Source organism: Lissotriton helveticus, chromosome 1_2, assembly GCF_964261635.1.
Source record: "Lissotriton helveticus chromosome 1_2, aLisHel1.1, whole genome shotgun sequence".
Classification (NCBI taxonomy): domain Eukaryota; kingdom Metazoa; phylum Chordata; class Amphibia; order Caudata; family Salamandridae; genus Lissotriton; species Lissotriton helveticus.
In genome coordinates, this window is record NC_136058.1 from 107595095 (window position 1) to 107621881 (window position 26787).

Consider the following 26787-nt stretch of genomic DNA (forward strand, 5'->3'; position numbering starts at 1 on the left):
GGTTGCTTCTGGGGGATACAGCATCAGAAGGTACAAACATTGCTGCAATTATTAGGCTTGGAACTACGGTTTGCTCTCTCGTTGGACCCCATTTCACAAGGTCAGTTTTTGGGGGGCAGGAGGACTAGACGGGCGCTCGCATTCTGTGGAGCTCAAACCAGCACGTCTCATAACCAGTTACTCTATTCCCCCACGTTATCAAAGATGCCACACAAAACATCTGCCAAGGGAGGAGCTTTATTGAATACCGGTACGCCATCATTATCAAATACTGGCTCAACACAAACAGGAGTGAGGAAAAAAAAATCTGCACAGAATGGGGGATGCTAGCATTGACAACAGGAGGAATTCCGCCATGGGTAATATTGTGACCCCTACGAGTAAACATGGGCAAGTGCTTCCTTCGGGATCTACTCAGGGCAACAACAAGGCACTAAGGTGTGATGAGGTACTTTTTATATGCTTTTTGCGTTACATTGGATTGTTATTGCATTGATATACCTCTTATTGTCCTTGACAAGGTGTCAGAGTGCTTTGTGGTGGCTAACATGCAACTCCGGCACCGCGGAAAATTTAGTAGTTTTTGCTTGTTTTGATATTCTGTGCTATGAAGTAAACAATTTCATGCATTTACTCCAGCTTCTTTGTGGTGGATTAAATTAATAGGAGTTGCAAATGTCACTTGAGTGCAGCATTGCCGCCCTTTTATTTTTGGGTGAAAAAAATACTGGTTATTTGTTTGTGTTATACTATTCTCTAAGTGCAAAGAGTGAGTAAGTGAAAATAAATGCCCCCAAAGCAGAACATTAAGGGGTACACTTGGCTGTATGTTACTACACTGATAACCACCATGTCAATATACCACTACATCAAAGGTGCCAGTTGACTGAGCCAGTTTATATTGTAATTGACTACTGAATCAACACATCACCTTGTCTTTACAGCTACTTCTACCCTAAACTTAACACAAACTCTGACCCTAATATTACATCATTTCCTGAACCTAAAACAAACCCTAGTTGTAACCCTAACCAGACTCCAATCCTAACCACACTAACCCTATGTCCGACCACCCAAACCCAACCCACTTCCATAGATATAACCCGCATCATACCCCTGCCAGCATTAATATAAACAAGCATTGGCATAGCCAATAGGTCTCGCCTTTGGGACTGTATAAGTGTTTAGCCATGCAACAGTTGATTTTGTTGCACCAAGGATATTGTGCTGCATAACTAAACACTTATAAGGTCCCGAAAGCGAGACCTATTGGCTATGCCAATGCTTGTTCCCTTTCTCACTGGTCTACCATGTCACCACTGATCTGCACTAGTCATACAGCTTAACATTTGTCAAGTGTTGCTAAAGTTACATTGAACTGACTACAACTACTATGAGGCCCTGTGACTGCAACTCTGACCAAGATGCTATAGTGAATGTGACACACTCACATGGCACACATCCCAGGTCCCTGTTGTGAGGTCAAACAAACATCAGTATGGATGTGTTATTATGATCATCCAGGCTGGTCAGTTCAGTCTTTTCTTTGAAGAACTTGGTGCCTTCAATAATTAGGTGTTCTCGATCTTCCTTCTTGAAGGACGCATTTATTGGTCCCTCGACGCTCCCGTGTTGGCTCTTTGGGTTACCACTCCTTGTTCCTCCAGGCGTTTGTTTGTTCTCCGCCGGCGGGCCACAAACAAAGAAAAAAAGACTTAACTGACGAGCCTGGGTGATCATAAATAACCACATTCTGGCACACCAAGAAAAGCATACCTGGTAACATAGGTCCTACGTGAATACTGTACGGCCCTGATGAAGACCTTCTAGTAAATACATCATCTTGGTCCCCCAAGAAAGGTCGAAACGCATTGCCTCTTTTCTGCATGAGGCCAAGAGCAACCAAGGAAAATAACACACTTAATAACAGTTCTTCCAAGCTTGACTGTTCAAGCTCAGGAATAGCGTTTCAAAATAAGCCTCTGACCTCTTTAGGACCCCTGAAACAGAATGTATTGAGGACACAAATAAAAAGGCCCCGATACTAAATATAAGATTAGTAGGACAACAAGTTCTAATGGAAATATTATATTTTTTGAAAAATTGAAACTATATGTACAGCACTGTTTGATGTTGTCTCTATGTGTGTAGAAAATGTGTGTTTGGTGATAAAATGTATGTATGTTATGTACATATTGTCTCCTTGACACATTTTCTTTAAAATTTTGTAAAAAAGCTTAGAGGTGTATGTTTTAATGTAATATGTGAAAAGAACCTTTTCTTAAAACAATCTAAAAAAGAATTTAAATGAATGAAGCCGAGAGTTAATAAAAAGGATGACTGTGGTATAAGTAACGTTTTATTCATGGTTTCAGAGGTATTTACCGTTTAGCTATTCTTGGAGAAAAGGAGATGTCACCCTTTTCATGGGAGTGGAGCCGGACAACTTGTTGGGAAGCAGCAGGTAGGGTGGAGATGGAACGAGGTCGGTGGACAAGGATGTTGTGGACACAGGCCTTGTAGGTTCCACCACCAACCAGGGAGTCGCCACTAGAGGTCAACTCAGTAGAAGATGACTTTGAATCAGGTGCCTCCAAGAAACACCCCTCACCCTCTGGGCCAATGCCTCCATCGGTGTCAGTCTCCCGACTAGAGGCACTGTGGCCAGCTGCATCCCCAACATCATCAGCACGGTCTCCTCTGCTTGCCTCAGTTGATGCTGAAAAGACAGCCGAACTAGGTGTAAGACATCTGTATTAAAACGCCAGTTCCAATGTAATTCAGGTAGTTTATTGTTAGGAACACTGCACCACCAACATTGACAACACGTCAGCTCAGTTAAGTGACTCCAACTGTCACCACATAGAATACTCATCACAGAGTCTGCTAACATTCTTGGATGTGCTGCCTGTCTCTTAAAGGTTCATAGAAAAGGAGATCGCAACACATCCCCCTTACTTAATAATATAATATAACATAAGAACAGCAAGAAAAACACTGAAGGAATAAACAAGATCCAAAAACAATAAACAAACATTAATGCAGGACATAATCATCAAAACGTACAGGTACATTTTTAGATCGTGTCAAAAAAGGTCTCTGCAACAAATCCCTGGTGTCATTTTCTAAAGGACAATCATCAGATGTCTCGTCAATGGGCAAGATAGTTTCTGGTGTACCGCTGGAGTTCTTCACAAGCCTGGACATACTCCATGTGCCACTAGTATTCAATGTCACCACATTTTTCTTTATAGCAATAATGGTGAAAGGACCTATGAACCTAGACATGCCCTTTTTCTCCCACCTTGATTTTTTCACCATAACAAGGTCTCCCATGTCCCACTTGTTATACCTGACTCGATTATTTTCATCATTTATTTTTTTGTATTTTTACTGCATAGACCTGAGATTGGCTTTCCTCTCTTTCATCCAAAATCTTTACCTTCCTTTAAGGCAACTTCACAGGGTTCAACTAGGAGTTAGCTACTCTGCCCCCTCAATGCCTAATCCAATGTCATAAGTGTGGTACCAAGGGGCAATAGGCATATGTGTGTAGGTCCACAGAGAAGGTGAAGAGAGTGGAAAATGTGTGCGATAAAGTGCAAACTGTAATTCTAAGTGTAAGTAAGGACAGTGGAGAAATGGATGCTGATACAGTGGCCATGCCAGACTGTGAGATTAATGTTGATGGGAAGACATTTGCAGTACTTTCGGACTCAGGTTCACCCTTCATCATGATTGGAAACAAACAATGGGATGAAAAGTTTGCAGATGAAGGAATAAAGTTGGACCCTCCAAATGTTAACCCAGTTAGCTACAGGGGTTTGTGTATCAATGTGTTAGGATATGTAGTAATGAAGGTTGAGTTTAAGAATAGACTAACTATTGGGAAGGTTTATGTAGCGGAGAGAGGTGACAACTTTTTGGGGTGGAGACACCAACGTGATTTGGGAATCATTCTAAATACAGTGCTTGCAATCCAAGACATCAAGTCATGCATATTGACAATTCAGGTTATGGGGAACGTTTTTTTCAGGGATTTCCCAGGGGTATTTAGTGACAAGTTAGGTCTGCTCAAGGATTTTGATCACCGCAGCATCTTAAAAAAAGCAGGAGGGCCATGTGTACATAAAATGTGGGGAGTACCAAACATAATGATTGAACCATTGAAGGAGGGACTGGGAAGTCTCCTAGATATGGAATTGGTAGAGAAGACTGACTCCTCTGAGTGGTTGGGGCCAGTAGTGTTAGCATCCAAAGATGGAGGTATGGCCATCAGAATGTGTGTGGACCTGCGTGGTCTCAAGGAATGGATCTGGATAGACTGTGAGTCCATTAGCATGCTGAGAGGAGCCAAGATTTTTAGTGTCTTGGATCGCTCATCATCAGTGTATCATCAGTTGAAATTACATTGAGACTCAAGACATTTGACCTCCGTTGTGACTTGTTTGGGTTTTTACCATTTTATACGAATGCCATTTGGTTTGGCCTCTGTGGCAGCTTGTTTACGGAGGTATATGAAGTTGGTGCTTGGAGATCTAAGCAATATCCTTTTTTTCCAAGATGATATATTAGTTTGTGGCAAATACGAATGTGAGCAAAAGAATGTGCTGAGGAGTGTGTTAAAGAGTCTGGGAGAGAAAGGACTCACTGTAAAGAACCAGAAATGCCGGATTGGAGTGACATCTGTTACTTACCTTGAACATGTGATTTCAGGTGAGGGGATACAGCATACATTAGAATTAGCAGAGAGTATTGTTAAGGCTGCTACTCCCAATGACAAAGAGCAAGACAGGTCATTTCTGGGACTTGCTGAATTTTACTAAAAATTTGTTAAAGGATTTACTAGTGTACTAGAAACCATAAGATCGTTGCTTAAAAAAGGAGTGAATTTCAATTGGACAAATGAGTGTGGTGAAGCCTTTGCTACAATAAAGTCAGAGATTGGCAAGATGCCCATCTTAGGGCATTTTAATATCAAGTTCAAGACAATACTGACCACAGATGCCAGCATCAGGGGTTTTGGAGCTGTGTTATCCCAAATAGTCGAGGGTGAAGAGAGAGTGGTTGCTTTTGCTTCAAGAGCACTCAAAGGTGCAGAGGAGCACTGTTAATGCTTAGAAAGAGAGGCGTTGAGCATATTTTGTGCCATCAAATATTATCAGTTTTATTTATGGGGTATTCAGTTTTTAGTAACACCTGATCATCGGCCGCTGGTACAAGTTTTTTCTTGCTGACACAGTTTTTGCTGTTTCGTTCCGCAGTGACCGTCTGCATTACCATGCCGTTATTCTGGCTGGTTTTGAGATGCCATTCGTAATAATATCCGACAAGCTGATCTGTAAGGGGACGCCCGCTTTGTATGAAATAATTTTAGGTGCTACACGATACTGACACTATTAGTCTCACATCGTGTACAAAAGGAATCTCCTTAAGAACGCTACGGGACGCAATCTGAATCGTTTTTGAAAGGTGTAATACTTGGCTGATTAAGACGCCCTTAAACTTGGACATGGCCCTGCTGGTCATTTTTAACATTTATTGAGATATATATTCAGGATAACATCTCTTAATACAATACCTTTTTGTGTCGGGGAACGACTCCTTTAAACTTGGACGTGGCCCTGCTGGTCAATTTTACGTCTTATCAAGATACATACAGGGTTACTACTCTGAATACAATTCTGCCTTTGACGGGGAACAACATCCAGTAAGAATTCCCCCGCTCTTCCCAAAACACCTGGAAGGGCTTGACCCTATCCTACTATTATGCCCGGAAGAAGTCCTGTAAATGGAAGAAACGCATCGGCTGTCCATTGTGTTGAACACTGTGTTTTTCCTGGAATAAAAATAAAGAAAAAAGAAACACGAAATACCTCACTATTTTTTGGTTATGGACAATTGACTTGCTTGTGCTGATAGAATTTCTGGGTGGTGCACCTTTGCTTTGTTTAAAAAAAGTTTTATTAATGGGGTATTCAGATTTTAGTAACACCTGATCATCGTCCGCTGGTACAAGTTTTTTCATGCTGACACAGTGAGCATCTGAAGGTTTAGAGGATTTCAACATCAAGATACAATATTTTCCAGGGTCCATGAATACATTGTCTGACTGTTTATCACGCTAACATGTAGAGGATAAGAATGTTGAGATGGGAGCTAAAGGAGTGAATTGGGTCAAGGAACCTACTGTATTGGAGGAGAAGTGGTCCAAGAGTGTGGAGACACCCAACAAGACAATTTCTCCATGGGCTCCACAATGGCAATGTCTTCCTTAAGTGTAGTGGTGCAGAAAGCTTGTCCCCTATCAAGTGTAACTCGTCACCAGTATTAAAACGCCAGTTCCGATGTAATTCAGGTAGTTTGTTGTCAGGAACACAGCGCCACCAACATTGACAATACGTCAGCTCAGTTAAGTGACTCCAACTGTCTCCACATAGAATACTCATCACAGAAACCCCTAACATTCTTGGCATGTGTTGCCTGTCTCCAAAAGGTACAACGAAAAGGAGATTACAACAATCTGCTTTACCTCAATGTACAAACAACTCTTAACAATAGCATTATCAAAGGTGCACAGATCACTCCTACTACAAGGTTTCCTAAAATGTGCATACAGACAAGGTGGCCCTCAGTTTTCTGTCGTAAGTTGCACATAAATTCCTAGTAGCAGACCCCACCTACGGCTAGGAACATTGATCCTGGTGGGAACAACATCCTCAGATTACTGATCTACAACTCAATACAACAGTGAAAGTCTTAAGAGGTTCGGATAATCTCCAGTCCATGAATATGAGGTATCACTTGTGTCCAAAAGGGAAGGCACATCACAGTACCCAAAATGCTTTACACACACAAATACCAATGTATCACAGTGTTTAACTACCCACATATGACAACAACAAATCTGCATTTCACCCTCTGATGCATGCCATCATTCAGTGAATGTGCCTACAAAGTTCTACATATATAGTTCACATAACTCTACACTCCCACATCAGTGGCATCAATGATGAGTTTGTGAGACACAACTGTAAGTGTACATACCAGGAAATATATAGCCTCAAGAATTGGACATGACTAATACGAGAGATCAATGTCTCTTCATATGTCTAACAAACCCACCCATGTCTACACACTCCTGTCTGTTAGTACACATCACCTACATCCCCAGAATTAATGAACACTGTCATTTACACATTGGCCAACACAAACAAATAAACTCATTGCTACCCTCTCACGGTCATAAGTTTTAATCCTGGCAAAGGGATTCTCTGCTTTTAGCTCAATACAAGAAACACCTTATTATTGCCCTAGCCTGTAATTAAAAGTAAATGGACACATGTGAAAACTGAGTCCACCCATCTCCAAAATATTCAGAACACACAGGACAAGATCTCTTGTTATGTACCCCAACCTAGGCCTAAGTAACAAAACAACCTTTCACCTACATTTGTCCTACCATTCTCTGCATAACGGTTCTGGCACTGACCTTTTACCTAGTTATGTGCGGAATAAATGTTGATCCGTTTCCTTGAAACTAGCCTAATTTATTGTGCATGAGGATTCTGAGAGAAGTCCCCTGCACATGATGTACATAACAGGTGTATAATCCTCTGTATCAAAGTCATGGTCACTTTCATCTTAGGGCGATAGAACTCCTTTGCATAATTGCAGCTATTCGTTTAGGCTCATTTACATAATCCTACTCACAACCTATCGATTGTGGTAAGAACCCTGAGGCTATCTTTATGGTATAAAAGAACCATACCTCCACTAGATAGACAGATGAGACGTTTCCACGCTGACACAGACAATGAGGTCCCGGCTTGCCGAAGCTACAACACGCAGCGGTCTGACATCCCTTGCGGGGTGTCCAACTCGTGACCAAGATGGGGTCTTTCATTCTCTCCCATCAGGTAATGGGGTTGGTTCTTTCCTAGGGGATTGTTGGCTTTACATCCACATACATGCTCGATACCCTTATGTAGGGTACGTTTGATTACTGCCATGTCTATATGCTTGCATATTTTCACTATTTTAGCACCATGGTAGAATTCTACCTCTTATTTGCTCTGATGGTGCTTGCAATATTTTACATTTAATTCTGTCTAATGGTTGCTGCAGCAAACATGTTTTATACTAGAATGACGCTGGTTCAATAAATACCTATAAAAAGTGTCTGCATCGTTTATTCTGTGTATCGCTCGGAGGCTAAGTGAGCACGATTGACTGAGCGAAAAGTACTGTACTGTTTTCACAATCCCTGAAGAGTTAAGGGTTGTCATGTTTGAGGGTAGTCAGAAAAAACTATTCACTCCTTGGTAAGGTTAGGGAGCTTAAAGTGCCACTGTGAGCTAGCTGGTCTAAAGGCCTTTGGGTATGTACCAAATCAGTCTATACACCAAACCCTCAGTTTATAATGTCTAAACTCTCATATCCTATGTATTTTTAGGAACTACACGACACTCCAAACAGATAATATGTAAGTACTGTTTTAAAGTCCTTGCTGTCTTCCACTTTTTCATGGTAGGTATGTCCTCTGTCATACCTTATGCGATGTTGGTCTTTTTACAAAAAATTATATCTTAGCAATAAGCTATTGCATTCACACAGACCTCTAAACAATTTTATGTTCACACAACTGAATGATACTTTTATTGATCTTAAAAGAAAGAAAGATTGAAGCATCACTACATGGCTTCAGGCTTGTGATCTGCACATTTGTGGGCTGGTGCTCAGTCAAAGTGATTGAGATAGTGTAAATCCTTCTTTTGGGGATGCAAAAGTTTTGTCAGAAGTCTATTACCTGGTGCTAGTACTGCAGTTAGGAATGGTCACACAGGAAACTATATATTCAAGAAAGTTTAGTGTGGCCAATATGGGAACAAAATCGTTTATAATGCCAATTGGATAATAAATACATTTTAAAGTAGAGGGAAAGATGCCCTGATCAGAGGAAAAGAAGAAAGCATTTGTTTTTACCATTCATGTTGCAGGATAACACAGTATAGAGAAATGAAAACTAGAATGCCTTTTTGTCTGTTAATGCTAAGCCTCTAAAGCAAATGGAACTAGCGACCCAAGATAGCTGTTTATTCTGGGCTGACCACAAGGGTCTGATTGACCAAAGAAAACCCATCAGGACATAAACCACACATTCCATCAAATTAAAACGCAGATAAAAAGTGAATATAAAATAAATCCCATTACTAGAAATGTTACAAACACAGATTATGTAAGACAAGACGGATGCTGAGGAGTTAATTTAGAGTTGAGCAGAGCGGGGCACCACCATAAGATGGTGGTCCTCTAGCTTCAGGAAACTCACCATTCCCCTACCTATTTAGAGGTGGGGGAACCGCAGGCTTTCCTTCAGTAGAGGCTCATCTGACTTCACCAGTAGAATACCTTGAACCAGTGTTCCATCCATATCTGGACCCCCAGGCTACAGTGGCTGCACTACCATCACAGTTTTTTCCTTTTTGAGACAACCATGCAAGGCAAGGCAGGACTGGGAAGAGAAATGTTTAATTGACCCTGTTGCACAATGGGAGTGGTTCCTGCAAGTCAGAGACATATGTCTTTTGCTTCACATCAACAAAACGCCTGGCTTGGGTGCTTACTGCTGCAAAGCATAACTAGTGGGGTGCTTTCACATAATGTTCCCGTTGGAAATGTCAAATATATTTTAATTGCATAGAATAAAACCTTTGAAAAAAAAATTACACAAAATTCGATTATGAATATAAAAGAAGTCTGCAACATACATCATATGAAATACATTATTAAATGAATGAAAACCAACTTATTTCATAAACAGTGCTCAGATGCCAACGCACGGAACAGTAAAGATACCATAGTCCTGAGAGGTGCTAATGTGTCAAGGTGCCAGTAAACAAATCAGTTTTGCGCCTTTCTGTGTTTTAAAATTTAAAAAAGTGGCAATGCCCCAGGGTGCCAGTGAAGAGGTTCAATTGTGTACGATTCAGATTTAGAAGGGCACAATGGGCTCCATCATTGGGTTTTTCCACAACATGACCTGAGGTTTCTAAATTAGGAATTTAATCCATACCAATAACCTATTGTTGGGAAGAAGGTACTCCTGGCAGTACAGCCTCCATCATTCACAATAGAATGTCAAAGTGCAAGATGCCAAAGCGCGAGATGTAGATGTTATTTGAAAAAAATACCCCTCCCCTTTGAATCAATATTACCCATTGTTGAAATTGGCCCTTTTTGGAGGTTCACCCCTGAACTTTTTTGCCTTAATCTCTGACATGGTGGTAGTGATTTTAGGCCTCTGGGCACTTTAGCACTGTGGCCCAGTGTAAAGTGCGTGCACTCTCTGAGTGCGTGGGGTGAGATTGGCCTGCCCTCCCATAGGAATGCATGGGGGATGAGTGTGTCCATGGTAATTCCGCGTGTGAGAGGAGTGCAGGGTTGAGTGTAGTATGTATGAACTTGTGAGAATAAATGCTGCGCAATGGTGTGCGCAGATTTATGGTGACTGGTGGAGAAATGCCACTTTTAGAAGTTGGCATTTCTGTGTGATATGTGTCTGACTGCCTGATGTGAATTGCATGTCTGGTTTGTGAGTGACAGGAGCTGAGAGGTGCGTGTGGCGAGTGGTGGGAGGAGAAATCCCCTGGCTCTGAATAGGACTCTGCCCAGGCTGTACAATGCTGGCTCCGCCCCCTGTGGTGTGTCTGATCACTGAGCCCCCACCTGACAAAGGGGAGAGGAGCTGGGCAAAACAAAGTGCTCCAAATCCCTCCTAAACCAGTTCTGACTGGTATCCCCAAGCCCTGTGCTGTGACACAAAGGGATTTTGCTGATATAAATGTTGGGGCTGTGACCCCATGAACATGTTCTGTACCTGATCCAAAACCTGCGGGGGCTTGCTGCTGCTGGGGCCCAGGAGGAACTGCCATGGGGGCTGCCTCCCTGCTGGAGGGCCCTGTGTGCTGGCCTTCCTGGGCCCAGCTATGCCCCTTGGACTCTTGCAGGACTTAAGCGCCGTGGGAGCGTCATATTCTGATGCCCTTTCTTGCTTCTAGCGCCCTGGAAGCGCTATATTTTTATTTTGACTCAGAGTAGGAGCACGAGGGCTCCGCAGCACTGAGCTGCATTCTTTTCCCGAGGGAATCCCGATGTGGGGATTCCCCCAGATAGAGGGCAGTTTTACGGGTGCCCACCCCGCTTATTTCTTTATTTATTTCACGGGTGCCCATGCCACATTGTAGTGCCTTATTGGGGGGTGCCCACCCCGCCAATGCTTTTAACTTAAAGCTGGAGCCCACCCCGCGTTTCACCGCTGTGGCCCGAGCTGCTTTTGGAACTTCTCCAGGCCGCTACCAGCACGACCCGGAAGACAGGCACAGTTGCCTGGCTGTGGGCGGGGCTTAGTATGCGCCCCCAGATGTAACCGGGCCTCTCGTGAGCTGGAGGAGACCCGGGTGTTGCTGAGGCTAGGGGGGAGCCCACCCCGCACTGGTGACCCAAAGAAGAATCCAGTCGGGTCTCCTGTGAGGAGGACGGAGCCCCGCGTGATGAGGTGACTCATCAGAGGAGACCAGGAAGTGCAGCCGTGGCGGCCAAGGCCGCCGATGGCAGCACGGGGCTCCGAGGATGATGAGAGAGCCCCGCGTCGTGCTGGCCATGCCGCAGAGAGCAGCAGAGCTCGTCAGAAGTCCTGCCCGAGGTCCGGTGAGTGGGGCTGATGGGGAGGCAGCCTTAATGGAAGTATGGAGTCCCCGTGGGGGAGGAAGCTCCCTGCGCACATTGTGGTGTTTTGTGAGGCACAGCGCCGGATCACTTTTCCTTGAGCGGGCCCGCTATTGCGGGCCGCTCCATCAAGGGGGGCACATTGCTGTTTAAAGGGCCAGAGGGGCCCGTGCTCACTCCAGTAGTGGCCATATGTTTTACAGTTGCCCCGCTTGACAGTGGGCAACTGCAACGTTTTGGGGGCAATATTATTTAAGAGAAGCCCCAGTGAGGCCGCGAAGGCACAGATGTGCCAGCGCCCCTTTACTGCATTCTCAGCTGCACCGCACCAGCGCGGGCAGCTGCAATGTTGCACATTTGTTCTAAAGGGCACCGGGCGTGTCTAGGCCTCATTTTGATATTCACAGCTGCCCAGCAAGTAGTGGGCAGCTGCTATGTTTAGGCCATTTATTCTTTGGGGATATGTCTGTTGAGTTAGGAGTGAAATGCACTCCTTTGCCCCATACTTTCACAGCTGAGCAGCACTTAGTGCCAGCTGCAACGTTTAGGTATGCGCAAAGTGCTCACCCTTGACTTCTGCTGCCTTGGCAGCGCGCCCTGAATTTGGGACATAGGGCATTGGAGCCCCTTTGAGATGGCCAGTTGGCCAGGGTGACTGTTGGGTTGGTAGGGCTCCAGGCCCTAATGTGATTTATGTGGTGCTAGGAAAAGTTATTTATATAGTATAATTGACGCACCATGTTTTATACCTCTAAATGTGTTTTTTATGATTATGAGGTTGTTTTGCATATCATGGTCTATGCTAGTGAGATTATGTTCCACTTAGAGTATTTCTTAACGTGAGTTGTGATCACGGAACCTCAGTTATGCTTAGGAGGTTAGGGTCTAATGCGTTTAGACTCATGAGAGGATTGCTTAATGTGTTTATGCTAGTGAGGTTGAAGCAGAAAGTAATTTGCGCCTAATGTGATACTGTGCATAATGTGGTTTATGTTACAGGCTGATACTGAGCACAGTGGTTGCCAGTGATTACTGGTTGTACGTCTTAGATATGTCTTACTTTTACTAAGTTCACTTTGTGATGGTTCTAACAGATGTCCCGTGGTCCTTGTCAGGTGTATATAATCCCTTGTAGTTATAACCTAGAGCCAGGCGGCACAATGTATATTATGTGATTACTATTCTAATGTGTTATGAGAATACAAAGGCTATTTTTGATATAACCTTGGGTGGAGTTCCTTTTGTAGTGTGCCTGAGATGTAGTTGCTGTGTGCGTGTGCAAATGCTTTACACATGGCCTCCGGGATTAACCTGACTGCTCGTGGCAAGCTACCAAGGGGGTGAGCAGGGGTTATCTTTGGCATGTAACTCCCTTGCCATGACTAGAGTGGTGGTCTCTGCCTGGCTTTGGCGCAAGCCTTAGCCAACTAGAAATCCCACTTCTAACAACCATCGACACACCGGGGATCAGGCGGGCAACTAGAGCCAAATTTCAGGGCGGGGGGGCTGGAAAAGATTTCGGGGGGTGCGGGGGGGTAATTCTTCCAACCGAAGGCAGAGTGGCTCTAAGAAGGAGAAGGGGTGAAAACACAACAAAAGCCTCATTACAAGTAAATGGTCTTTTAAAGACCTGTGAAGTACTCAGGTGCGGCTGCAATTAGACGGTTGCCAGCCCGCGAAGCTGTCTTAGCCTGGGCTGACACACACGATGGGAGAAGGGTTGAAGTCCGGTGAGCCCAATTGGTGTTGCGTGCCTGACAGGGATGCATTAGAGAGATCCCTGCCAGAGAGGCAGGAATCTGCAAATGTGGCAGGAAGAACTACACCAGGTAACTGGAGGCCAGGGCTTCAGCACCTCTGGTGGATTGACGAGCCCGAAATCACCTTCCCTAATTGATTTAGTTTAGAAAGTAAGTTTATTGAGAAAACAGGTAGTGCAATACTAACACGGTTATATGATCACATTCACAGTCCGGCATAAATACAGGAAGAGAGCAAAGACAACAAACTCCCTCACCCTGCACTAACCTCACAATTGTTTCACCACACATAAACTGTACGAATGGCAGATGATTTACAAGGACAGACATTTAATCTGTGCAAAGCAAAATACTAATTAGAGAGATGAAGCACTTTTGTAAATGACGAATTGATGCCAGATGACAAGAACAGGGCACCAAATCAAAACCACCGAGACATTAGATTTGCAGCATGATTATGCACAGGTATTCATACCGCTGGACATACAACTCGCAAAGGTTACATAAAGTTTAAACACAAGCAGGTTCAATCCCGAACTGACCAAAGAGGACGGTTTGCCCCATTGGCTATGACAATGTTGAAACTGCCAGAAGAGCTGCACCTCAAACATACAACTGAGCCGAGCACCTGAACTTATGCAAAACAAAGAATTTGCATAATCCAATAAAGGCGAAGCATCTATGAGCACACCGATTCGGGATGTCAACAAAGATTTAACAATGGACATTATCAGCAACCTACAACTCGTGACATTCCACCTCACTCACTGAAGAAAATACTTCATGCCATATTTACTTAGACAAAACTGCTATCCCCTGTATGGTTACATGTAGCACGTTACCTCCAGAGTGTCACTTCAGGCAAATTCTGTATTTCACAATGATTCATCTTCAAGACTCGGTAGCACGTCACAGATACACACCAGTTTTCTGTTGCGTGACCATTTTTCCCACTCTGTGCAGTAAACCACATATGCCTATTGGAATACAGTTTCCTATGTTGATTTCCTTAGCGAAAACGAGATATTTAGTACTCTTAAGCAGACCCAGACTGGTTATGGACTTTTTAAGCCTGATATGGCAGGCTGGCCTGTCTGTTCTGTTTTGCTAGTTTAGCATGGTGGTTGCAGAGTACCTTAGTGAGGTACTACTACAAATTACCCAGCTCCAAACATAGGAGTTTTAGTCTTTTTTAATTTTTTATAAAACAGCAACTAGTTACAGTTAATCTGGCTGGCCAAATGAACAGGCCAAACATACACAAAGGTAATAAAACAGGATTCCAATTCTGTTAATGGGGAGAAGGTCACCAGGGATTGTGAGCTGAGGTTCATAAAACAAATCCACATTTACCTTGGAATAGACATTACCAGATCCAATAGCATATACCACAGTTCACTAAATGGTTTTCCACTGTGTTGCCCAAAACCACAGTGATGCACTGTTTTCAAATAGTAAGCCTTCATGTAGTATTTGCTGTTTCTCTGATGCACATATTACAATCATGTTGCATTTTCAAAGTATTCCTGTGTGATTATCTACTTTTGACATGCTTTGAGCATACCAATAATATGTTTTGCTCGCCCCTAGTAGCTACGCTATCAAATTTGCAAGCTGTTAACATGAACAAGAATCACTCCCTTTAGATCACGGTGTTTTCAATACTGCCAGATAAGTTATGGTGGTGATTTTCATAGGTATTGTTAACCGTTCTCCCTTGTAGTGACTATTGGGCAGGGGGGTTCATTAGCTATTGACTGGTTGCCTACTTCGATTTCACTCCCTCGATATGTGATTCCACATTAGTTTTTGGTTTAGGATTAAAGGGCTACTCTCACTCTGTCTACACAATAGGGTTGAAAGGCCTACTAGACATTACAGAAAAATAATAAACGGTAAAAAAGTAAAATGAAGTGGGTTGCTGATTCCTTTTGCACCTGAACACCTCTGTGAGATTCAGTAAATCCAGAGGACCATTTGATACGATGAAACAGAAGAAATTCCTTTTTGGGGATTGAGAAGCTCCAACCACAGCTACACAGGAGAGCTGTTCAGTCAACTGCCTTCACAGTTTCTCATTTGACATAAACATTCCATGTGGAACTAACCATCAAGAACATACCATTAAGGAGAGAGACGGGGAACATTAAGATCAAACAATGTAATAAATAAAGCATAAAAACATTTACAGTACAGTCACAATACCACATACCCTCTGTCAGGAATTTCCGGTCGAACAGTGTTGCCAGATTTTTAGACCTGTCCCAAGCCCAAAGCCGCTCAAATATAAGCCCAAAATAAGCTCAATCAGGCCACTTTCAGCCCAAAAAAAACCAGCCCAAACTCACAACTCTCAAATAATGCAGAAATAGTCATCAGAAACCACTTAAAGGATGAATCTAAATTCTATTCAATATACAGATAGTGGAAAGGAGTTAACTGGGCACCTGTGTTAATGCTACTCATTTTCATGACCCGCCACCACTGTGACAGTGCATAGCTGCCAAGGTTTCTGATTGCTTATGTGTGATATTTTCATAATTTCAGTGTAATTATGAGTGACATTCAACGACTATGAGTGACACTTTCTCGCGCGCAAAAATCAAGCAACGAAGATGAGGGAAACATATATAACAAATTACAGCCATTTCAGCAGCGAGAAATTCTACGAAGATCTTAAAACTATTGCAAAGCACCAGAAATGGAAGGGCACTATTCAATATGAAAACAGACTGCATAGTTGCCATGTTTTAAGAGTGCTTATGTGCAACATATTCAAGGTTTCAGAGTACTTATGAATGACATTCAACCGTTAAATGTATGACACTAAGAGTGACACTTTTTTGCGAGTAAAATCAAGAAATTAAGTTCATGTAAACAGATAAACATAAGAAATTACACTCATTTAAGCAAGGACAAGCTATGAAAAGAAAATGAAACTGATGCAAATCACCTGATCCTACGGACAAATGATTGTGTACCCACAATCTAATCCTACATGATTTTACACTTGTGATCACCACTGCTGCTTTCAGAACCACTGAGAAATTGCACTGATAGTGTAAAATTGCCAGACCATGACTGATTGACAAAGTGCAAATGCTAGCAGCAGTAGAACTTAAGTTTACACAGTGCGCTATGTGTGTCTTTTAAAAACAGCCCCACTGTGATCGAAAACAAGTTGATTAGTTTATTTTGCCTATGCCCTTCCTAAAAGAATCGCAGCAATGACATCTTAGGACCAGGCAGGACTTGTAAAAAAAAATGCCTGATCCTGTCTGGTGTTAGACACGTGCAGAGTCATGAGAACACTGAAAGGAGCTTGCCCTGCCAACAATTACCGGCCGCATAACAGTGATCTATTCACAAAAAGCAGAGAATGTATCACTTCACTTACTATTTGAGGCAATTCAAAGCTGGCTTGGCCTATCACTGCTGTGAGCCTATTGTCCGGCGGCCTCCCCTCTTGGCGGACACTGTGACCATTTTTGGGGTTATTATCGGCCCTGCCTCAGTGTAGATGGTGATGCTGGCTGAACCACCCGCTGGTGCTGGAGCTGCCCTGTGCTGGCGACTTCCTTCTGCCTCCAGGGACATGTGAGTACTGCCGGTCGGAAGAGGGAAGACGCTACTGTGCTCCTGGCACTTGCATATGTGATTGCGGGCATATTCAACAGCGCGTAGCACCTGAGACCCCACTTAATACTTGCAATGCCTGTTGAAGCTCTCCGCTTTTTACCGGCTTTCTCCATTCAGGAATCAGATCAGGAACAGTCAGCGCTGCGCAGGGCTGTCAATCTTAGTAGCGCTTTCACGCGATACAAGATTGACGGCCCTGGGGACTCGTATCGGCCCGCACACACTACTACCATGCTAGGTGGTGGTTGTGATCTGGTGCAGTGCTGCACATTTGCAGGTGTGCGTGGCTGCACTTCACAATTTTACGCGCAGGCTGCACTCGTGTGATGTGAGGGTAGAGGGTGGGTGGGGTCATGTGAGCATAGGCAAACCTTGGTGGGTCCTCCTCCAATGATTTGCACTGTCCTGCCTGCACTGATGTTAGTGCGCGATGCGCGCTCATATGCCAATGGACCTTCTGAGCCATTGTGATAGGCACACGCCACGGGCGCCCGCCCCAGCCAGTAAATTCAGCACACAGGCTAAAAACCAGCCCGAAAAGTAGCCCCCCACCAGACATGGGTTTTTACCGCACAATTGGGGAAAATGTCGCACAATTGTGCCGGAAATAGCCCAATCTGGCAACACTGCGGCCGAAGTGTCTACCACTTCGGGACTAAAAGATACCAAAAACTCCATTAGCCATGACACTCAAGGTCGGGGCTCATGGGTACTTCAGGAAATTCACGCACGTCGGCCAGCGTGCCTAATTCCCAAACCCTGTTTTTGTTGGTCTTGATTGTAGTAACAAGTTTGTTGGATTGAGCATCGGCACAGCAGGATTTTTTATTTTTCTTTACTGCGAATCTGATGATGATCAGGATGTGCTTGCAGGGCTCTGCGCCCACTCACGGCTAGACATTGCATATAAGGATCTAAGGCGTTCTTGGATTATCGGCGTCTTCAAGGGAGCAGTTGCAGGTACTGTCATATCGGAGCTAGGGCTTGGGACAAACAGGGTGGCATCCCGCCTAGTGGAGAAGCACTGCTTCTCAAAATAACTGCTGGTTTCAAGGCTAGGAGCCTTATGTGAGTTTGAACTTCTGCTGGCAATTGGAGAGGAACCAGGATTGGTTCCATATGTAGTTTTGTGCTTTTTTTATTTTTTATTCTTATGGCACAAACATTATTTAGTGACAAACCATTTCTTCATTGTGGATTGGCGTTCATTGAGAACGTGAACATGTGCGAGGGAACATAAACTTTTTCCTGTTACTCTATTCTACATTTTTTTTTAATTAAATTTTTATTGAAATTATTCAAATAAACAAATTAACAAAACTCACAAGGCAAGAATACAGTGAGGCATGATCATGAGTCCATGTAGGCCGAGCACCAGCATACAGTACATATAGTACAATCAATATTCATGGGTGGGGAGGGGAGCAGCGAGGAAACAAGCAGTAGCACAGCAAATGATAGAAATCGGAATGCCAGTTAGGGGGACAAGGAGGCATCGGGAGATGAATCATGTTGGGGAGTACATACATTTTCACGATATGCGTTCCATTGTGACCAGATCCTGCCCCATTTCTTGGGCCTGCCCGTGACAAATACACAGTTTTCTCACGAAACATGCACCAATCCATGTTCTCCTTCCATTTCGATACAGTGGGTGGCCTGTGGGAGCCCCAGAGCTGAGCGATATCTCTCTTCGCAACCATATTACCAAGGGTCGCCCAATTAATCTGCGCCGTGTTGTAATCGTTAGGTTCCCAGACATTCAGCAGACAACGCCTGGCTTCGGGCAGCAGCGACACACCAGTAACCCTTTCCATCACCACATGTATTCGGGACCAAACCTCAACCACCTCCGGACATTCCCATAGAATGTGGAGGAAGGTGCCAGTCATACCGCAACCACGCTTACACAACCCGTCTAAAGAATAACCCATACGAGCCAGACTCGGACCAGTAACATACACACGAGGGAGGATCTTAAGCTTGACAAACCTAAGACGAGCAGGTATGGCAACTTCCTTAGGCGAGGACAGAGCAGATTGCCAGTCCTCGTCATCCAATTCTAGTCCGTCAGCACTCCACAAAGCCCTGAGGCGCACAAGCAAATCAGCTCTATTATTGATCAGTTTCTTATAGATCAGTGAAATTGTGCTGTCGGGCACATGGCCATCTAGGATGCGGTCCTCGAGGGGGGAGGACTCAGGAATATCATCACCCACAGCAAAAACTGACAATAGAGCGTGACGGACCTGAGCATACCTAAAGAATTCCGTGTCACCAAGCTCGTACTCCGCCTTCAGCACATCGAAGGACTTAACGTTACCCTTAGACCATAGATCACCTACCTTGCTTATGCCAATCATATCCCATTTATCAAAGCCTTTCGTTCTCCACAAATGTCCCAAACCTTCAAAATCATACAAAGGGGTCGCGCGGGAAAATCTACCACTCAACCCCAATGCCGCATTCGCGTCCTGCCACACCCGTACAGCAATTTTAGTGGGACCAGTCAGTGTTCTATAGAGCCCCTTGGAATACAGCGCCCTATTGAAATTCCCTCCTGGCAGAAGATATTTATCCATAGCGAAAGCCGGGGCAGGGCCTGGGGCGTAAGTCGCATGGTTGACCGCACTCAACTGAGAAGCCCAATAATAACGCTTGATATCTGGGAGGGGAATGCCACCGTCGTACCACGGAAGCGTGAGTTTGGAAAGAGCAATGCGCGCGCGCCCGTCCCAGACCAGTCGTCTCTGTAGGCTGTCCACTTCACGAAAATAACCCGAAGGAACTGAGTCAAATGAATTCTGAAGTGCATACAAAAATCGGAGGCAGCGACATCATCTTGAAAAGAGCCGCACGAACGAGTGGTGACAGTGGCAACTTACGCCAGCGTGCAACATCAAGCTTGAGCCGCTGAAGGGGGGTAACAAATTACGCTCGTAGCACACAGAGGGGTCCAAGGAGACATAAATCCCTAAGTACTTAAAGCCGGTCTCAATTACTTGAATTGGAAATCTACGAGGCAATGGAGGGAGATCTCCTGCCAAAACATAGACGCAGGATTTAGCCCAATTAATAATGAGACCCGAGTTCTTTCCAAAAGAGGTCAAAACATCAAAAAGTACATTCAAGGACTCTCGAGGGGAGGTGAGGTAGAGAAGGATGTCATCCGCGTATAGCGAGATACGATCCTCAAAGTCGGGAGTCCACCGAATGCCCCGCATTGAAGGCTCCCAACGGAGCCATTCCGCCAAAGGTTCTAAAGCAAGGGCAAAAAGCACCGGAGACAACGGGCAGCCCTGCCGAGTACCACGCCCAAGTGTAAAAACACCAGACACCTTCCTGTTAACTACCACCTGAGCCAAAGGCCTCTCGTAAAGAAGTTTCACCCAGGCGATGAACACCGGGCCAAATCCAAACTTCGAGAGGGCCGCCCAAAGGTAGGGCCACTCGATGGTATCGAAGGCCATGGTAGCGTCAAGGGAAGCCAAAATGGCCGATTCAGTGAGTGTCCCAGCCCTCGCGAGAATTCCATGGAGTCTCCGAAGATTAAGGGCGGTGTTGCGATGTGGGATGAAACCGGACTGATCCGAATGGATCAAGTCTCCGATCACCTTAATCAAGCGATTAGCCAACAATTTAGCTAGAATTTTAGGTTCGGCATTAAGTAAAGAAATAGGTCTGTACGAAGTACAACGATCCCGCGGCTTACCCTCCTTATGGATAACTACAATGGTAGCAAGTCGTTGATCAGCAGGAAGGGAACCAGACTCCAAAGCCTCAAGGAACATCCCCCTTAAGTAGGGCGCCATTTTGTCGGGTCGCAGCTTGTACAGTTCAATGGGTAAACCATTGGGGCCCATTACCTTGCCAGAACGAAGGGAACGTATGGCCACCGCGACTTCTTCCACCGTAAGAGGTGCCTCCATGAGGTCTCTATCGGCGTCAGAAAGGCAGGGCAATGCAATGTCCCGCAGCAGCAAACGAGAGTCTTCCTCATCTTTATCACAGACCGAGGCATACACAGTCTTGAAGTGGTCTACAAAACACTGAACGATCCCGAATGGGTCCGTAACACACTCACCATCAGGCCTCTCAATCACCGGAACAACACGATTCACTCTCTCTTTCTTGTCCAACCACGCAAGCAATTTACCAGCCTTGTCTCCCACATCATACAACCTGCCCTGTTGCTCTCTATACATCTCTTTCGCCGCATCAGTGACAAGAGCTCTATAATCGGCTTGTTTCAAACTGAGGGAGTGCAGCTTTGCGCGAGAGACTCCTGATTCAAGATTATCCTCAAGTGCAGTTATTTTGGTTTCCAGGCGTACAAGTTCCACATTGTTAGCCTTCTTGGCGGCGGCAATCAGCGACAGGGATTGCCCACGAATAACCGTCTTAAAGGCTTCCCACAATGAAACAGAAGAAGAAACAGACCCCACATTTTCATTAAAGTAATGGTCAATAGCTTTCACAAGTTCGGAGCGGGTTTTGGGATTGCGGAAGTATCAGGGATTAATAGGGGCAACTCTACCCTCACTGCCCACCCCGACCTCAAAGCAAAGCCACAGAGGGGAATGGTCAGAAATACCCCTGGGAAGATGGCGAACTTCTCTAATGGAGGAGGATTGGACCGATGGCATTAAAAAGTAATCCATCCTGGAGAGACTGCCATGGGCCCCCGAATGGAAGGTGTATTGTAGCTGCGTGGGGTGCATCAACCTCCAACTGTCTATCAGCCCAAAGGTTTTGAGCAAGTCACTCAGCCAAACTTGGGACCTAGCCAAATCCCTAGGGGGACAACAATCAGAGGTGCCAGAAACCACAGAATTAAAATCCCCACCAAGGATCAGGAGGCCCTCAGGAAGCCCTAATATAACCCTGCTGAGATCAGCGTAAGTTGAGGCCTGTAGACCCGGAGGGATATACACCGAAAGTATGGACAGTGTCTTCCCCTCCCATCTACCAGTGAGCGCCGCGTAGCGCCCCCTGTCGTCAAGCGTCACTTCATCGATTTCAAAAGGGAGAGAAGACCGAAAAAGAATGCCCGCCCCCCTGGAACCAGAAGTAAACCCAGAGTGAGCCACCAGCCGATATCCACGTCTATTCATGGCCTGACACGCATTACCTATTAGATGCGTTTCCTGCAAAAGAACAATATCGGGGGAATGGCGTCTAAGGAACTGTAACACAACCCCTCGTTTTATCCTGTCTCCCAACCCATTGACATTCCAGGATAGCAGTCTCAACTCGCCACCCCCATCCCCAAGAAGAAGACAGAGCAGCACCCACACAAGACCCAATGACCAGAGCAGATGGAAAAAACAATACGATGCCTCGTGAATAGAAAGAATCACACACACACCCACCCACCACCCCCCAACTTAAGCCCGTTACAACACCCCCCACCCTGCACCCCTGCGTACGACTCATAAGCCACCCCAACTTGCAGTGTGCCTGTCGCCCCGTCATAAAACTAATCTACACAAAGAACCCAGGAGGAGGAAGAGTCCCCATTCACCCCCCGCCACCCTCGGGCCGATCTAAAATAGGAACAAGAGAACCAATGTCCAGACTCAGCTGAAATAGTAGAAAAGTTCAGACGCCAGGATCCACAGTGTCACTCTCACTCTGGCACGCCACCGTCGGCTCCACCGGGGTGCCCGGATCGACCGTCTCTCTTGGGTAAAGAGTCGAGCCAGTCACTAACATTGTCCGGGCGATCAAAGAAAAACGTACATTTCTCATATTCGATCCGAAGTCTGGTCGGGAACAACATGGCGTACTTAAGGCCCAGGTCCCGCAGCCGTCTCTGTACTCCCTGAAAATCCAGCCTCTGCCTCTGAACGAGCGGTGTAAAGTCGGGATAGAAGGTCACGGAGGCATTTTCGAATTTCACAGGGCCTTTGTCCCGCGAGGCTTGAAGAATAGCGTCTCTATCCCTAAAGTGGAACAGTCTTGCAATAATGGGTCTCGGGGGGGGGCACCCAGCTTCGCCTTTCCGCCTGGGACTCGATAGGCCCGTTCAACAGCAAAGAATTTGCTAAGTCTGGCGGGAGCGAGATAATTCGTGACCAGATCTTCCACAAGAAGGTCGGTTGCAGGAGTCTCGGGACTCTCAGGGACACCGATAAGGCGTACATTGTTACGACGGGCCCTATTTTCATAATCCTCGAGGCGACGAGCCATCATGTCGTGAGAGGAACGCAAGTTACCGATCTCAGTCTGAGCATCCGTGACATCCGTAATCAGACTGGAAGTCTTCAAATCCAACGACTTGACCCTCTCGTTAGTCTTTGCCAAGTCCGCTCTAATCAGCGTGACGTCGACGGCCACCGTGTCGATCTTAGAGGCAAGGGCCTCGTACTGCTGTCCCATGGAGGCCTTCATGCTGGTGATGGCACTCATGACGTCTTGCAACGATACTTCTGAGGTCGCGGCAGAATTGGACTTAGGATCGTCAGAAGTGCGGCCAGCACCGCTGGGGGACCCCTTTAAATGGGAATAATGGTCCATAATGTTCGTCTGGGTCTGTCCCCCACGGAGAGGTGTCTTGATCTTGCGTCTCTCAGTATCAGGTCTGGTGGCCATATTGGAGAGGGGACACCGGAGGGGCCCGCGTGACCTGGTGAAAATGGCCGGGTGTAGAGTGGCCAAGAAGACAACGAAACTGGATCCGAATAGCGTAGACGCCAAGAAAGCTGGAAATGGGGCACTCAGCAGGGACAGCACACAGCAGTGTCGAAACACCAGGCCGGCCAAGGGTCGATCAGGGCAGAGCTTCAATCAATCTGAGCCGGGAATAGAAAACGAAACTGAAAGTTAAACTGGGGTCGGTCGGAAGGAGACCCCTTCAGCCGTTGTTGTTAAACTACTACTCGGCCTGCAAAGCAACGGAACCCCCGGTCCATCTCGGGGCGGGCCGCAAAAGTTCGAGGTAGTGTAAAAGTGGATCCCAACGTCCGAATTCAATTCTTCAAAGAATGTTGAGATCAGCGAGAGGTTGCGAACAAAAGCCCATCTTCAAAATCAGGATGTAGTCAGGATATTTGCGAAGGGCGGCGTGGGTCCGGGGAGCTCTGTGCTCACGCGACCATCTTGGATGCCCACGAAGCTCCTCCCCCCTCTCTATTCTACTATTGACTGTGCTTACGGAGAAATACTCAGGAGCATACCTTTTGCATTTAAGAAGTTAACCGCTCACTTATTATACTTCTCATAACCTTATTCCTTTCTAATAACATAAAGGGGTATGCATGAGGTGTGATGATTTCATGTTGGTAGACTAACATAGTATATTTTACGACACATACAGAAAGGATTAACATTCTTTTTGTTCTTGTTTTACTAGGTTCATGCAGAGAGAAATACATAGATGGTTTATCTCAGGAATTCAGTCTTTTAGAAGAAACATACTATGTATCCAAGGATACATATTGAGAGTAGACTTGTATCTGTACCTTATTTATCTTGTTTCTTTGTTTCTCCACAGATTCTATTCCCTGCCGTTCCTTTACCATATCCCCAACCCTCGCTTGACCACTTCACTACTCTGTGTATTTTTATATCAACAGAGTTGGGGAGGTCCGGAGGTGGAACTCTTTGTGCATCGTTCTGTTCCTGAGGAGCTCTATTCTGTGGGTCTGACACCTTCCGTTCAACAACCCCAAAAAAATAATAAGAAAGATAAAAAAAAATACAATTTACAACCACTATTCAGTTGATATTCCAAATCCGTTCATCATCCATCTTGGCAGATCTCTGAAACACCTGTGTCACACTCTAAGGCTTGCTGAAACAAGTGACACCTTGAACTTTCCCAGGTAACTTACAGCTAGATTCATGAAAGGGCCGTTTTGCGAGTCTTTAATAGCGATTCATAAGGAACCGCTATTAAGGACTTGCAAAACAGGATTCATGTAGGAATTGCAAAATAAATTGCGATTCCTACACATTCCTTATTTGCGATTAGCAAATTGCTAATCGCAAATAAGGATGCGATTTCAAGGGTGCCAGGGGTGTCCAAAGGACACCCTGTAGCACCCCTGAAATGAACATTTACACAGGAGTTGCGTACACACATGTCCAAAGGACATGTGTGTGTGTAACATGCAAAAGAAAAAAATGCACTAAAGTGCTTTAATCTATTTTTTCGCTATCGTGGTAAATAACGGCCAATTATTGCGAATTCGCAATTTAAAATTGGTTGATGAATTGCATTTAAGGAATCTCAAATAGAGATTCCTTAAATGCAATTCCTCGCACAATAGCGAATTCTATAATAGCGATTATTGCATTTGGGATGATGAATCCCAAATGCAATAATTGCGCTCGCAAAGGGCCAGATTCTCAGAATCTGGCCCTTTGCGAGCCGATTTTCGTTTCATGAATCTGGCCGTTAATCCTTACCAAATCACCAATTCTAATAGAAATAGGTTTACAGCTGTGAGCAAATCAAAACCTTCTTTCCATTTTGTTTGAAGTTGAGATTCCTTCAACTTGTACCACTCCATCAAATCTTCAGAGCTCATTGCGTCCTTACAGAACATCCCCACCCATGGAGGACTTACTGTGGTGTAGGGTTGACTCTTTTTGAACACATAAGGACTTACCCCAGCTGTAGAATGGGCGGGAAACCTATATTCTTCCACTCTTTTTATACGCATAGAGGTCTCCTTAAATTTTCTCTTAAATCTTTCAGCCATGCCATTGGGTTTCAGGATAATCTAAGGCACATCTCTTACACTCTAGAAACCTTTCCATTTCCTTCGAGGTTAACTGTAACCCATTGTCTGTGAGCATAAAAATGGGATTTCCGTCACTTTCAAAAATGTCAGTTAAAAATGTGATTATCGCAGAGGTATTGATTTCATCTGTAACACCCACCTCTGGCCACCTAAACAGCATATCCATGACTACCAATAGCATAATTCCCAACAATAATGGATCCAACAATGTCCAACGCAATCTTCTCCCACACCTCTTTAGGTATCGCCCAGCAAACCAACTTTTAGGTCCATCCCTGGACACCAGTAAACATACCTAAGCCTCTCCTTTGTCTCATATATATACCCTAATGACCTTCATGGACAAGCTGTATTAAATCTTCACTGAAACCAAGGGAAGGAACCAGTCCACTTCCTCTCAATAAAATATTGTTGACTACAGATAGTTCAACAAACACCTTTGGAAACCCAACAAATCTGTCATCTCCTTTCCAGTTGTCATCCCCTGTTAGAATGAATTGATAAATAACTTTCAAACATCGTCCTTCTCCAATTCAAGGAGCCAATTGCTCTCCGACACACAACCTAAGGTCTTAGTACACACTTTGATTTCATCATCTTTCCACCAAGTACCTTCTTCAACATTCTTGTCACTGGTTTCCACTGCCAAACTAGACAAACAATCAGCGACCTTATTATCTATGCCAGGGAGGTACCAGACTAAAAATTAAAAGTCCTGGAGAGCCACCAGCCACTTGCAAATACAAGAGGAAATGCAATCCAGTTTTCCCCTACCAAACATTTCCTGCAAATACTTATGGACAGCCTGCACCACAAACTTTACACACTACACAAATGTCCTAAATTTTCTGATTGCCCAATAAACTGCAATGGCTTGCTTTTCAATCGTGGAATAGCATGCCTCAGCTCCC

General features: G+C 44.9%; 1 long non-coding RNA gene across 1 annotated transcript in view; it reads right to left on the reverse strand.

Moving 5' to 3' along the window:
* Positions 1-2353: 2353 nt before the first annotated feature.
* Positions 2354-26787, reverse strand: part of LOC144807781 (uncharacterized) — a 46535-nt gene continuing 22101 nt past the window's right edge. Inside the window, exon 3 of the long non-coding RNA XR_013606441.1 lies at positions 2354-2719. This is a non-coding gene — a long non-coding RNA (uncharacterized LOC144807781). The remainder of the gene's footprint in view (positions 2720-26787) is intronic.